The sequence below is a fragment of the Morone saxatilis genome, unplaced genomic scaffold, assembly GCF_004916995.1.
Source record: "Morone saxatilis isolate NCDOM2014 unplaced genomic scaffold, NCSU_SB_2.0 Contig16, whole genome shotgun sequence".
Classification (NCBI taxonomy): Eukaryota; Metazoa; Chordata; class Actinopteri; family Moronidae; genus Morone; species Morone saxatilis.
In genome coordinates this window covers 2,906,332-2,922,108 of record NW_023339718.1, presented here as the reverse complement: position 1 = coordinate 2,922,108, position 15,777 = coordinate 2,906,332, and positions in this window count along the sequence as shown.

Here is a 15,777-nt window from a genome sequence, read left to right as displayed (position 1 = left end):
ACAAAATTTGCATATTCATAAATTCTGGAAAAAAGAGGTAAGACACCTTTTTAAGGATTTTAAATTATACTTTTTTTAATATCAGACACACATTATTGTTTCAAGCAGACAGTTCCTGTATGTCTTAATACATGTTTGGAGGGGATATTTAAAAGGTCCAGTGTGTAGGATTTAGTGGCATCTAGCCATGTTAAAGACTGAAATCTGCCTGTTTTGGTGTTATATTAGACATCATACAGACCTCGTGCTAACTGCAGTTTAGGTAAGAGCAGAAAATTCACCCCAAAAAGTTTTTAAGGCTTGTAGGAGCCACTATTGGAACAGGTTTTTAGATAAAGGACCCTGCGTCACCACAGCTGACACACAGAATGATAGCCGTATCACAGACAAACACGAACCATGAATGTATTAATAACTCAAGTCAAAATATCTCTTAGGGGACTCAGAGAATCATTAACTCCCAGCACCTGCTCCTCATCAACATTACTGTAGACCAAACAAGCTATAAACAGGCACACTTCCTGATTTAAGCACCAGTTGTTCTCTGAAAACAGTTAATATGTAAAGTTACGCTCCACAACAAAACGTCAGCACACTCTGCAGTGTTGCTGTGTGGTCTAATATTTTAATGTCTTTTAATAAAAACATGACGTCTGCCAAAAAGCACAACAGTACAGTGAGCAGAGAGAAGGTCATTCCCCACGGGGGCCGCCGAGCTAAAAACGAATGCTACCGTAAGGCGTTTGTGGATAAAAGTGCCCACCAAATGGCATAGATTTCCTGTGAAGGGTCAACACCATGTCAAAGAATTGTACCAAACATCTGCACTCCACCCAGGCATTCAACTTTAACACAATGCTGAGACAAATGCAAATAATGTAGTTCCTCCTTTTCCTTTCTGTGTCCTGTTTTTCACCAAACCTATTTATTCTTCATTTTCTCTCCCTCCACATCTCCCCCTTCCTGCTTTTTGTAACTCGTCTCTCTTGCCATCACCTTCCGCTCCTTCTCTGTTTCCTGTAATCCAGCATCTTCTTTCCTTTCAGTCTCTGTTGAGGATTTTCTGTCCTTATCTTCTGTACATCATTGCTGCCAGCCAATGACTGACCTCATTTGCTGCTTTCAGGCACATCAAACCCTTTTGTTTACAGCTTCATATGACATTGCTATAGGTCAGTGGTTTCCTTCCTTTTCAGCTTTTTGACTAAACAAAGTGATGTCTCTGGCCTCTACAGATTGAAAAACTAAACATTAGAGCAAACTAAAAAAATTCACTCAGCGAAGATGGTGCTAAGTTAAGCCTCATTTTGCCAACCCTAAGTGTATTTGTTATTAAACTGGTTGTGGGGCGGTGCTTAAATCAGAAGTGGGCAGGACTAAGCAATAGTTTAAGCCTGAAAATTAAATGGATTGATCAGAAGTTGCTATATTTATTAGAAAACTAGTTAAAGAGCAGCCACAGAGTTTAAGAGCAATGATTTTGTAATGCAGAAATTCCACCGGGTACGGCTTTGTTTGGCTCCGTCATTCGCACGTCTACAACTCCCACAGAGAGCATTTCAGAAGCGGAGCATCTTCAGAGTCTCTTGCCTGCCCGATGTTGTTGACTTGTTATTTTGTCCTTTTATTAGTGCTTCTGCTTCTGGTGGAATCACAAGCATTGTTTAGAACGGGCACAAACATCTCCGACGACTGATGCACAGCTGGAACGCGTCACAGCCACGCCCGGTAGACTTTGGCCATAAGAGAACTATTAAATAACTACTATAAGTTACGTTTTTTATTAATAAAAGTTGCTATATTTAATTTAATTGACACATTTTAGTCTGATTATCTGTACCGGATTCTTGTTTCAGCCAAGTACTTGCTCAGCCCAAGTATTTCTCATGGCAAATAAATGTCAGCCGTGGTGTGGGAAAATTAGTGGAGATACAAACATCCAAACTGCTTGGCAATCTCGCACCAGTACCCCTGTCAGCATATTCCATCCGTCCAGCTGACTTCCAGTAAGGATTATGAGTAACAACAAAGGCCTGTTGGGTGCAAACATCTGAACATCCATATGCGAACACACCCAACCGCTCCCACAAATATGCAAATATTATGCATAAATTATTCATCACAGTACAAGAGACTCAACCATCTGGATGTAACAAGTATTTTCCTATCTTTTGCCATCTCTGATGTCTGCGGTCTTAAACAAATACAACTCCCAATCAGTCCAAATTCGGTCAAATTCGGTGTTGCATTGTTGACGGCTGTGAGCTGTTGTATATCTGCTCGCTGGAGGGCAAATATTCTGGCTGGGGTGTAACAAACTAGGTCCGGGTGGGAAGTTTACGAAAGGATTGTAAATAACATAAAAGGAAGCAGAGAGATTTTTTTTAAATTCTGGTATGAAGCTGCAGGAGAAAAAAATGTTTTGTTTTATGTCCAGATCAGTAACTCTGGGTTCCTGTTTAACAAAACTGGGCTATTAAAAGTATGAATATGCTCGTAAATGTCGTCCATAAACCTTCTTGTCCTCGCTCCCCCCTTTTTATTTCTTTCTCTATTAGAGTTCTCACTCTCTCGTGGTCTGTCACTTACACATGAGTAGAAATATGCGCTGCGCCGTGGGTACGCTGCAAACAGGAACTTGTCAGCCTAATTTGTTCCATGAGGGCAGTGTGGTCGCCGCCCTTTATTTGTGTTTCTGCTTAGCAGCTCTGACATCATCAAGGCATGTCAAGTGAAGCAAAAATAAGGTCAGAGAGAGAACGACATCCGTCTGGCCCAGCACCAGGGGGTTACCGGCATCCCAAACATCTGTGTGTGTGTGCGTGCGTGCAGTGTTTCTACTGTGACCTCTCTCTAGTAATGTCCTCATGCTCAATTTAACCGACTCGGGCAGTTCTGCGGGCCTCATCCGTCCACACATTCAGAAACGTCCCTGCTTAGCTGTGAGGTTATATTCAAAAAGTGTTGACACACAAAAGAATCCAAGCCATTAACCAGTTTGTAGCTCGCTCACATGCTTGGTTTTTGAGGTTTCAAGCACCTCCACTTACACTGTCACTCCAGACGTGCAGTCAGATCTGCTGCGGACAACCAGCCGAAACCACATCCTGAATCTCACGCTGTGCATCTGGCATACGTGTAACAGCAACATCTGCAACAGAGTGTGATGTGAGCGCGCTGGCAGAGCGGAGCACCGTGAATATGTGCTACTGTCTACACCTACACCCTGCAGAAAGTGAGATTTTTTTGGTAGATTTCTATGAGTGTTCACACTCATCTCCCTGCACCGAACCTAAAATCTTAATCTTGTTCACAAACAACTGATTATCGCTTTCTGAGCATCCAACTCGTTTTCACATCACCTCCTTTGTCTGATCTGTTAAATGTCGGCCTCGCGGGTTGAGTCATAGCATGGTGGTCAGCGAGGTACCAACACAGCGAAGCCAACCAACACCAGACGGTGATACAAACGCCTTTGTTCTCTCAAAGTCTCCCTCTTCCTTCTCTCCCACAATATCCAACTGTTCCATACATGGGGTTTATTTGCATTAGAGACACAGGTAAGGGCGACTGTTCTTGTGTATGCAAAACATGAGCAATATATACACAACAAGCAAAGTTACCAAGCAAAGTCGGCGTCGAAGTTTGCACTGGCGCTCTCTATAAAACATCCTCTTCCTGCTCCTGTGTAAAGTGGTTCTTCGGCAAACAGTTTTGCTTTATCACAAGAAAGATCGACAGTACTAGATATTCATCTCTTGCAAAACAAAGACAAGGACAAGTCACACCTGTCCAGAAGGCGCTTTCTGTGGGCTGTGCAGCAAATCTCATGCAAATGTTTGCATGTTACTTTGCATAGTAAGAGCAGTAGATGTAGTAGATGGAAGATAGTTAACTAAACCACCAATATATATTTGACCAGTTTATCAGATAATAGCACTGCAATGAATCAGCTTTTGTTAACACTTTTCAGTGATTCAACTAGACACAATAATTATGTAATTGTACAACAGGGATCCTGAACTGGCGAGCTGTGGGCCACATCCGGCTTCACACCAAGCCCGCTGAATGGCCACTGATTTAAGTATTTAAATATTTATATATTTACAATATTATGAACTAGATAACTGTGGCAAAAAAATATTGATTTACTGCTAATGCAAACCAAACATTTCCTGCTGCTGCAGCTTCAAATTAATCGGTGAAACCATAGACTGCAGTCTTTGTGACATCACACACAAGTTTCTGTCTCCATCCTGGCAGTCCTGGCTGAGACGGGCCGAATGAAGCCTGGTTACTGAAAACAGCCACCTGTGACTGTCCCTACTCGTCACTCAAAGAAGCCTTGTCCTTGATCAGACATAACTTTAAGCCTTAATATAATTTAAACGGATGACTTTTATAAAAATTCACCCCCCTACAGTTGTCACGAACAGGAAATGAACAACAGAGACCAAAACAGTTTTTTTGTGACAGACTGTAGACTGTTTATTTCAGCTGTAAAGTTAGGAATTTTAATATGGAGCCTTATGGAGATTGACTCACTTTTGCAGCCAGCCAGCCAGCCTCAAGTGGCCATTTGAGTTGGACTTGGGCGAAACACGGGTTGACTTTTATTATGAAGTAGCAGTCACAAGAAAATGCAAAGTATTTGTCTTCGCCACTATCGTCCATCAAAAATAGATGAAGACGCCTGTTGTACAATATGTACAGTGTGTAATTACCACCAGGTATTGACTTATCGGATACAACCTCCATCATTATTGTGAACGTATTGTGTTCGTTCACATAAGAATGACATTTTAGCCAACATGACGTCAGAATAAACAGCAGGGTTTTCCCCACTGTTAACTGCCTGTTAAGGAATGAATGACTCTATAGCCTACCCCTGTGCCAAATGTTTATACTTAACAGTCCATGATATTTATTCCTTTGGGTGTTTAGGTTTTTTTTGTCTGAAAATTCTTAAAACTTAAGTGCATTGCTCTTGGAAGGGGTGTGCATTGTATTATTTCTGGGACAATAACACGTCCATGAAAGTAGTTATCCTGTCAGGCCTAGGTAGGTGTCATTTAGTCGTGGCATTATCCTCCACATTTATCTCTACATGTGAACACCTTGTTATTGAAAGGAGGACATTTTAGGGTTAGCCCTGAGGTTTGGTTTAACTGTAGCAAGTGTGTGTTTGTGTGTGTGGTCTATGTGCCACAGGAAGCCGAGGGAAACGCTGCCCAGACCTGAGCAGAAAGGGAGGACTATAGCAGGAAGAAGCTCTTTGTTGCCCTGTTCCACCATGATGTCATGTCGGTCCCTCTGTCCAGCCGCCTTATTACCATCCTGAACGAGCCTCTCTGTCCACGTATCCCTCATTATCGCAATAATAACGGGATAATCCGGCTGTAACATCTGCTAACGCGCTCAAAGCAAACATCTGTGACGTACACTATTCTTTTGGCTGCTGCGGGGGTCACATGTTAAAGCACTTAATGAGGGGTCATAAACTCTAAATCAGTCATAGACAATAAAAGAGAGATGTTATCTGCAGTATGGATGCTAGCATACAGCTGTGTCCCAACACACTGAGTATGTTGCATTGACAAAAACACCTGAATCTAACTTGACCATAACAATGTAGCTGTATTTAGCAAGAAAGCTACATGTTTATGTGTTTAAGATTGATTTAGATATAAAATCAGTGTGTAACAATGTTGCTCACAGCCACATTTACACAAAGCTTTAAGAAAAAAAAACACAAGTGTGTCTATTTTCCTGTCTTTATGTCCTTGTAAACATTACTGCTATAAATAGCAACCGCCTCAAGGGCAGGAGCAATGTGTTGATTCAAACTGAGGTGGTCAAACCGGTCCATGACCTCAGAGCTGGTGAGCCGTGACAGTTGTCGCTAGAGTAACTGTGTCTGCGAGTGTGTGTGTGTGTTTATGAGTGAACCATGTGCAGGAAGATACACAGTGTGAAAACTTGCAAGGGCAGAAATCTCACAAAAGCAGCAGAAGGCCCGGGTACATTTCCTGTCTGGGAAGAGTCATGTGCCACAAGTTTCCTGTTCTATAAATATATAAAATATGGAATGTGAGGGAGGGGGGACATTCAATAGACTCAAATTATATAACCCACCAGGCTGTCCGATCAAAGCAGCGTACACACACACATATACACATACACAGCGCAGGGCTCAGGGCAATACATGCTGTTTGCTCATCCATAAAGATCCAGAAGGACAGAGCATAGTCCACATGAAGCTAGCCATAATAGGGCGCTCCTACGCGCTGACAAGGTGTTAGTGTGTTTGTTCACCTCCATAAATGTTTTCATAAGGCGAACATGATGGCAATGTAATCCTAAATCTCTGCGAGGGATGATTTTATTTCTTCTCGCTCTGAGTAAAACTCTGCAGTTACATCACAAGTGAGCAAACACAAAGGAAAGTGCTTCCAATGAAAACAAGCGATCAAACTTATCAGACTGATGGAACACACGGTGCACTGTACGCGGATAGATATTATTGAACAAGGGTGTGTGTGTGTGTGTGTGTGTGTGTGTGCGCGCGTACATACACATACCCAACCAGCAAAAAAACCCATCTCGCAAATAGGGTTAAAGTGATTACACAGCCCCTCTCGAGCTGTCCCTACTCTCTCTAGCTGTTCTCCATTTCCCTTTTGTCCTCAAACACACACAAACACTCTCTTTATGAAGAAGTTTGTCCCAAGTCTTGCTCTTATGTTGACATTCCATGTTCTTTTGTCCCTGTTATGGCAACATCCCTCGAAAAAAATGAAGGAGGAAAAAAAAAAAGGTCCTGGAGAGTGTGTTGTGGCCTTAACTGAGCTGTACTGCTGGGAGAAAGCTGCTGTTTCAGCTTTTACCCCATACATATGATTTTCTGGGGCATTTTGGCCTCACATTGCGTGTCCTTTTTCCCTATTGTTGAAAACTCACAGCAAGCCTCAAGGAACAGTAGGTGCCGTTTGAGATTTATTCGTTTTTACAGTTATAGATGGCGTAAACTCTATTTTTCTCCCAGAATGCACTTTAAGGAACCCCTAAAGCCATAGTTTCCCATAAATAACATATGGTGGTGAATGTGGGACTTCCTCCCAAAAACATGGTGAAAAAGTTCTTTAGGTCCGACTTGACTGGCATTTGATTAACTTTTTATAAAGCCTTTCAAGCCTTCATAATGTCTGACTATGCTGTATGCACGTACATGAGTTTGCATTTACATGTTGACAAAGTACATAGTCTGGCATTTAGCTCCTCATACAGCAGGAGACATTAGGGAGGAAGCTTCAGAAGATACAGTATTGATTATTCCCCCGATTAATGCACATTAAATATTCATTTGACGTTCTAGACATGAGACATGGCAGCAATGCCTAGCACAGGAAGCTCGGGCTGTATAGTGCACAGAGACACAATAAAATGCTGCGTAAGTGATCACCTGTGTATGTCTGACGTGGAGGAAAAGAATATATCATCAGTTGGGCTGCTCAGTGAATTCCTGGAGTACTTCAGTGACGAGCTGTTAAAATTCACATTTTTCTGCATCCTCTTTCCCTCAGCCTACCTCGTCTACTTCTACTTTAGGTAATTATCTCCTATATTTCCCAGAATTCCACTCGACAACCCCCGGAGAACAGGCGTGAACTTGTTGCATCCAGCTGAGTTATGTATACTGTATGTGTGGGTAGAGGCTGCAATAACAATAGAGATAGTAAGAGCCAGAGAGCTGAATTTTTCCACTCAAGAAAAAATGAGTCACACTCCTACTCAAAACACAGCGAGCCTTGTGGCGCGTTGTCGATGGAGAAATGGGTATCTCTGCTTCTTCTTTGGTTTATTTCTCCGTGTAGAACTGCTGGTAGAAGATGGGGAGCCAAGAAACAAAGCCCTTTACAATTTAATTCTGAAGGATTTAAACCTGACTTTCACTGTTGATGCAGAAAAGTTTCTTTCCATCGCAACTGAAACTGTGCTGAAAATATTCAAGCAGGAAATCATTGCAAGAATAAGAAACAAACTAAATTTGTCGAAATAATAAATTATATGAAACATTTCCCAGTGCTGATGTTGAAAAACTATTTTTTTCCCACTGGCATAGTTAAATTTGGTGGAATATTTGCATGTAGAAGCATCTGAATGAATAAAAGGTACTCTTTCACTCTTGGATTTTCTATCAAAAAACTGTGCTTGTAATATATTAATATATAATAAGTCCCAAATGAGTCTTAACATAACAAAGAGCTTACAGCCATGCTAGCAGTTTTGTGTACTTAACATTTCCTAGTTTTCATTAATTGATGAACTGAAAAATGAAATTAACAACTTTAACTGACTGAAAATGCTGACTGACATCTGCATGCTTACTTCTCCTAGTTTGCATCATTGGTTTGCATTAGACTACTTTAAATGAAAGCTCACTCTGTGAGGCTGTACTCATGAGGCATGACAGCTTTGAATAAATAATAAAACGTCAGCATGCTCACAATTACATAGCTCGCATCCTTTAGTTTATCAGATATAACACTCATCATCTTAGTTTAGCATGCTAATATCTGCTAATTAGGTCCAAGTCCAGCTGAGGTTGATGGAAATGCAGCCCTCCTGAAAATAATGTCAGTGTTTTTACATGACTGTGGTAAATGGAAATTTACAAGTTGAGAATTACAAGTTTTGAAATTATTTCTTCCCATTTACAGCCAAACTGACCCTATGAGCCTGTTTGGGAGGAAGAAGAGATGTTTTCTTGTTGTCTCGTACCACAGGAAGGACTGGCTGGAGTACTCGGTGAAAGCAGATGACTTTGTGTCATTTGGATGCGTTTAAAACATGTGTCCTAGTATTTATTTGCACCTTCTCCTGGTGTTTTTAGTCGGGTAATAAGGAAAGCGGCGAGAATGCACAATTTTTGTGATATAAATTGTCTCCTGGGAAACAAATCACGAAATGGTTACTTTCGCTATCGACTACATTGCCACTTGCCAGTGATTTGGTGCCCCTCTCTAGCTCCGACGCTGTAAAGCAGTTATCTTTGCAGATATTTTGCAAAGTATCTGGTCATTTTTTAATATAATTGTGAAATGATTGATGTTAAAAGGGTTCAAAAAAATTATTACAATTCATCCTGTAGGAAACAAATGTCTGAACTAAACAGTCGTTGAGACATTTAAGTCAAAACCACAAATATCAACCTGCTGGTGGCGCTATTGGAAGTCAGCAGGCTTCGTCCTATGGGGATCATAGTTGAAATATCTCAACCAAAGTGGTGGATGCCACTAGCATGGATAAAGACGTGTTTTTTGGGGTCACTGGCTTTAATATTAACAGAATTACCAGTAACGCTGACTGCCAGTAAACGCAGTATCTTGGGGGTCTAATGTTGCAGGTTGAGTGCTCCTGAAGCATCCATGTCGGGGGAAAGTGAAAACACGAAAAATGTGATAATCAAAGCGAGTCACCTCTGAGAGAGGCGATAAATATGACATGCAGGTTCTGTTTTCCTATCCCTTCTTTCCCGTCAGAAGATCCCAGCGCGCAAACGTCAGGCTTGTCTCCCTCTCATGTGTTTTTACTCTCCCCTCCATTAAGGCTCTCTACCCAATAAAAGTCGACAGCATTATGTCATGGCCCCGTCCTTTCAGAGGGGTCCTGAGGGAGGAGCACTCCAGGCAAGTGTTTTTGTTTGTGTGGAAGTGGGAGAGAGAGTGTGTGTGTGTGTGTGTGTGTGTGTGTGTGTGTGAGTAAGTCTACTGTATATCATTCATGCTGACATAACCATTAGCGACAACAAAGACCTGTGTGTGTGCGTTCGACCGCTGTGGTTGCACATTCGAACAGGTTAACCAGCCCATTTCACCAGAATTCTGTTAGTCCTGACGACAGCTCCCCCAGCTTGCTGAGACTTGCTGTGGCATCACATGATGAAGCAACACCATCACCCCCCCTAACCCCACTCACACTTCCCCCCCCACCCCTGGGCAGCCAGGCGCTCGAAGACACTGTGCACTTTCAAAGCTGACACAAATCGCTTGTACAGACAAATACCTCATACCTCTTATCTTATGTTATCTTGTATCACACTACATAGCTGACAGTTAACTTGCGGTTCAACCAGAGCCAAAACAAGTAATCATTTGTTTGAAACAACAAAATGTAATCTGGGCTTGTTGCAAACTGAATGGGGGACTCTGACAGGCCCTGTTGCGAGATTTGGAGGATCCCAAATGACTGGATGCCACCATACTTAGGTGCTAATCTATCTAAAGCTATTCTCTATGGATTCTCCCATTTGTAATTTAGCACACAAATGAGTCCAACATTCATTAAAAGCCACATGATTCTGACTGAGGCTGCACGATGAGGTAAGAACAGACTGCGATATGATTCACGAGTAGTGTGGGAATGATTAAAAAAGCACATTTTCTTGGAAAGAAACATTAAAATCATGATGATCTTCTGTGATTCTCATATTGCAGTTGGCCATATTGCGATCTTGATAATATTTCGATTCAATGCGCAGCAATAATTCTGACAATTACATAGTATTACCAGATGCCAACCCCGATCACTACTGCGCAGACTGTGGCTCAGAGTGGTGAAAGATAGCATCCATATCCGGGATATCTTGGATATGGATTGGATTTCTCTCATTTTTGAGAGAAATCTTACACACTGGTCCTTTAATTCATTAAAAACACAAATAAATCAATCATTAAAGAGGATCACAGCCTTTCAAAATCAACGGTCTTACTTGTGAAAATGATGAGGTAGGAGAAAAAAAACAGCTGTAGAGAACAGCTGCCATGTTCTCATCATCATATCTCACCTTAGTTTCTGTAAATAAACTCCTTTCCTCCTCAGGTCAATTTACCGTGAAGATATCAATCTTTATATCATTTTTCCGTACTGGCTGTACCGTATGAAGCACTTCCTTGTACTGAATTTTACACCAAATGTGACAAAGTGAATCTTTACTTAGCGCAACTGCAACCTGCAAAAAAACCCACAACAGGCCGAGTCCGAAAGCCAGCAAGCGGTGGAGTGGAATTCAGTCTAGTAGCCCAAAACTAAATACCCCCGGCTCTGTTACTGCAATTCAAGAACGGCATCTGGATGCAGCAATGCAGTTTTTTCCCCCTCTTACTCTCATTCACTTCGACAGCCGATGACGTTCGCTCGCCTGGCTTGGAATCTGCGACTGCTGCCAGCAAGAGTTGTGAATGGGGAGGCAGGCAGATGCACACACACACACACACACACACACACACACTTAATAAGCTCAGGGTCTACTGCACTGCTCTCGTCAGAACGGCTGGGTTCAGGTTACATTTAAACAAAGGAATTCAACCCCACACCCCTCATCTGCTAACAGGCAGATAACTACAGTATACCCGGGTATTAAACCTGCTCCCTCAGTCTACTTCTATAGTCAGTTAACATTTAAAAAAAACAAATCCAAACAGATCTCACTGAAACCAACCGCCATGTCAGGCTTGAATAACTTTGTGGAACTTTTTTTTTGATGTGCTCTGACCCCCCCAATGTCCTCAGCTGACAAAGACCACACAGACAGGCAGAGAGCTTTTAACATCAGCATTTTCCTGCTGCTCTGACATGGCTACCAGGGCTGTAGCTGTCAGATGATCCTCAGATGATCGCGCCGGTGGAGATTCTGGGTGTTTCATTTCACCGCATACCCATCATCCATAAAGTATCTTCCGCAGAGACCGGAGAGCGGCTCCACAGGAAGATGGAGCTCGGATGGCAGTAGCCCACTCAGTTTGTTATGTAACGATCAATTTGATTAAATAGCTTATGGGCTGCATCTGACTGATAGTGTATGAAAACCAGTGGCTTTATGTAAGATAGTGGTCACTTAAGGATGTGATCAGAGCTGCTTTTTTTGTTTTTCTTTCTAAAGAAATCAAAAATGAGTTTTCCACTCTGTGAGTAACATGAAACAGCAAATTGATTGTTTCTGATTGGAAGGGTTTTTTTTTTTTTTACCTATCTAATCTCCCCATATCTGAGTTCTCGTAATCATTGACTAGTCTTCAAAAGACCTTGGCGGTAAAACCCCCGGACCAGTACTTTCAGATCAGTCACCGCTGACACAGAAGAGCCAAAGAGCGGTGCAAGGTTGGCACGGGGCCCGTTTTGCCACTTCTGGCCTGGAGATATCAATAACTTTTCTTTTTCTTTTTTTCTTTGTTTAATTTCTACGCTTCGCTGCCACTCCGCTGCTCTGTTTTACCGATCGGGGTGAGGATGTGAGGATGTGAGGATGCTGGTATAAACCACAGCAGAGATTGCAAAGTGTAAACTGGGCCTTCCTGTCGTGGGAGCGTTTCTTGGACTGAGGATGCATGCCTCTCGCTTCGACTCGAGACGCATAAACAAACAGGAATAAACACTCGTTATTCGCTCCATTCACATTCTCTCACTGTTGCTGGTACGTGACCTAAAGTGAGCCTCTCTCTGTATGTGTGTGTGTGTGTGTGTGTGTATATATACACTCTTCCATGCAATGTGAGTGAGCAGCAGGAGAGTTACCACAGGGATCTGCACACACTCTTTGGCACTGGGCCCTGTAAGATAAAACCTCTAATGATTCAGACAGTTAAAAAGGACACAACCAATAATACAACAACCTGTGACATGCTTGCGGTGTGTGCGGGCGAAGCAGCAACATCAGCTCTCACGCCGGCCGCGTCCGTAGGGGCCGCTGATCCGCTGATGAAGAAAAAAGATTGGCCTCAGCTATTGAAGTGAAAGAACTCATCCCTTGATGTGAAATGGTAGGGCCCCTCTTTTTTCTCTCGCAAACCGGGGCCCGGGCGAGCACCAATGGAGCAGCTGGGACAAGCAAGATCTGTCACGGGTCATTAACTCGCGCTTATTAATTCATGAAGCTTAATTCACCCGGCCCCAGTCGTGCTCCGCTCCCATAAAACAAGCGGCCCATACTGACCCGCTGGGCGAATGCATCCTTCGTGAGGGGGCTTTTGACAGCATGTCAGCTTCCTGTTTCACTTTATTATTCTGTCAATTCCCATGAAACTCTCTCTGCCCTTCTCTCTCTCCCTGCCAAGACTTTGTTTTCCTTCTCTCGTCATTGTGAGATAAATGGATGGAGCCTCCTCCCTGCGTCACCCCCCTCCTCAGCTCCACAGAGACTGTTATTGCCACACGAAACCACGTGCAAACCAAAACTTGCAAGTGTTTGGCACAACACCGGCCGGTTTTATTTCGCAGTTTGTGAAAAGATAACATCTAGAGGTGGACACGCATAGGCTTCCGAGGAAGTGCGATGATGATGCTGGGTAGTTTTATTTAACCCACTGGTTCCCAGAACAGGTTCAGGAGCCTCCAGAGGACTTTTTCAAAGGGAAACAATCATGGCGTCAGGCTGCGTGATGTTTACCTGCAGGCCTTTTCCCCCTCCTGCCCTCACCACGACCCTGTACTCTTCAATTAATGCCACTGTACATCTGTATACATCTCTCACAGTCACACACTGCCTCTGGCCCTCCCAGACACTGGAGCGTTTATACACTGTCTGTCTCTCTCTCCCTGTGTGTGTCTCTGCTGACTTTCTCCATCAGCAGTACGTTTCATAAACTCACCCGTGATTCAGTTTTAAAGTGGGCCTCATGTGTCCAAACCGAAACTAACGTTAGTGAGTGACATCTGCAGTGATGCGTTCACTGACGCCCCGTAATGTAAGATCACTGCCGTATCCGCTTAATGTATATCAGATAAACTTCTTCTCTCTCTTCCTCTGTTCTTGCCAATGTGCAAAATGGGGAAACGGGGGCGCGACCTCGGGGGTCTGAACCGAACCGTGGATTTGGTGAATCGTTACACTAATGCCAGCACTCCAGAGTTTACATGAAGAAACTCTTTTTAATGAAATATCTACTCTTTTTGTCAAAAACATAATTCACAGGGATTTGTGTTTTGGCTCTGTTAAACTGCAGAGAAGTTTAATGGTCAAAATCGTGGCTATAGGCAGTTCTGATAACATTCGTAAAGTCATGAGGCATTAAGTTGACAAAGCAATGTTAAGGATGTTTTTTGAGCTGTTAAAAATGCATCAGCCCGCCTTTAAAAGCTGCGAAGCCACGTCCAACACTGGTGTTTTTCTACAGGTTTAAATGGAGACTTTTTGGAAAACACTGAATATTTGACATAAAACGTTTAAACACGTAAACTGGATAGTGTCCGATTTTCAGTTTATTTATGAGACCACAATGTCCCATTAATGACATGAACTAAACCGTGTCTCCCTCCAGTCTGAGCCTCTCAGTGGGCTGAGAGAGAAAACAAAGGCCTGGTTGCTCTCATAGTAAAGGGCTCTTAGGTTTTGAAGTAGCCCCCCGGCGAACTGCCAACTTAGCCCAAAACACACTCTCACATTCAGGGGGCTGACCCTGGGGTCCTGCAGGGTCTCTGGCTGTCTCTTTTCTTTCTCTCTCTCACACACACACACATATATACACACACACATACACCAGTATAAAACTAGCTCTTATGCGACCAAAAGGATGAGATACTGACATTCTGCGAGGCCAGAGAGTGGACCAGCTGGGGCAGGATGTCTTCCTTCACCACGGCCTCGGCCAGGTCATCGCTGTGGTCTGCCAGGCGGCCAAGAGCCAGAGCGGCCGTCTGCTGGATGCTGGGGACCACATCCAACATCAGGGGGCGCAGCATGGACATTACACCTGCAGAGGGGAGAGGGGAGAGGGGAGAGGAGGGATAAAATATCGGCGAGTCAGCAGCTGGAGGGGCAAACTCTTATATCTTGGTTTTCTTAAGATTTATGAAGCATCTCCTATGTTCTTGGGGTTCGCGCATGTATAGCGACAGTTTCTTGCAAAACTCATCCTTGATTTCTGATACATTTGCTCAAAAACTCAGAGAGACAGGACAGAGAAGAAGACAGTTTACCGACTCTGGCTGGATCTTCCTTACTTAATGAATGCAAACAGCTACAAGTTCATCTGAATAGATGCTGTCGTGAAATCAACATTCGCCGTCACCCTCAGCACTGTCCCCCTAATGCCTCTCTTACAGACTTAAAATGCGCTTATTCAGAACACACCGAGTCGCGGAATCCAGGCCGTCTCCAGGTAGTTATTGCTCTGTCATCGTCTTGGTAGGCAGAGAGGACAGAATTGTGTGCGGCCGACAGATGTCTACTCGCGAGAGATGACATTGAGTACGCTCGCACCTCAGCGAAGAGCTTTTCTTTTGTTTTTTTTATGCTCCCCGCCTACGAAATAAGGCGAGTGCGCAGATCTGCTGCGCTTCTCCGTTCTTTTCTTTGTTTTTTTTGGGTTTCGCGAACAGAACGAGGACATGTTGTAAGGCTTTTCAAACGCGTCGATTAAAGGAAAAGAACCGGAATGGAAGCGACCATTGGCCCTAGAGAGTAACCACGCGTTTAGCAGCAGCTCCTACCGTCGACGGCTGATCCGCTCAACACTGCACATGCACCGAGCGCCGGTTTCCTTTCTTTTTAGTTCTGCTTCCTTGGCTCGCGCTGTGCCTCATCATGCCCTTGATGGGAATCTCCTTTCGTAATGTCGTTCACCAAAGAACGCTTACTGAACCATCTACTTCGCTCTCCTTGGGCTTATATACCTCGCTACATACCCTACTACACTACTACGCTATACACCTCACTACCACGCTTACGCATACCCCCCCTGTCTTTATATTTTGTGCTGCCGCTGGCACAGAAGAGAACAG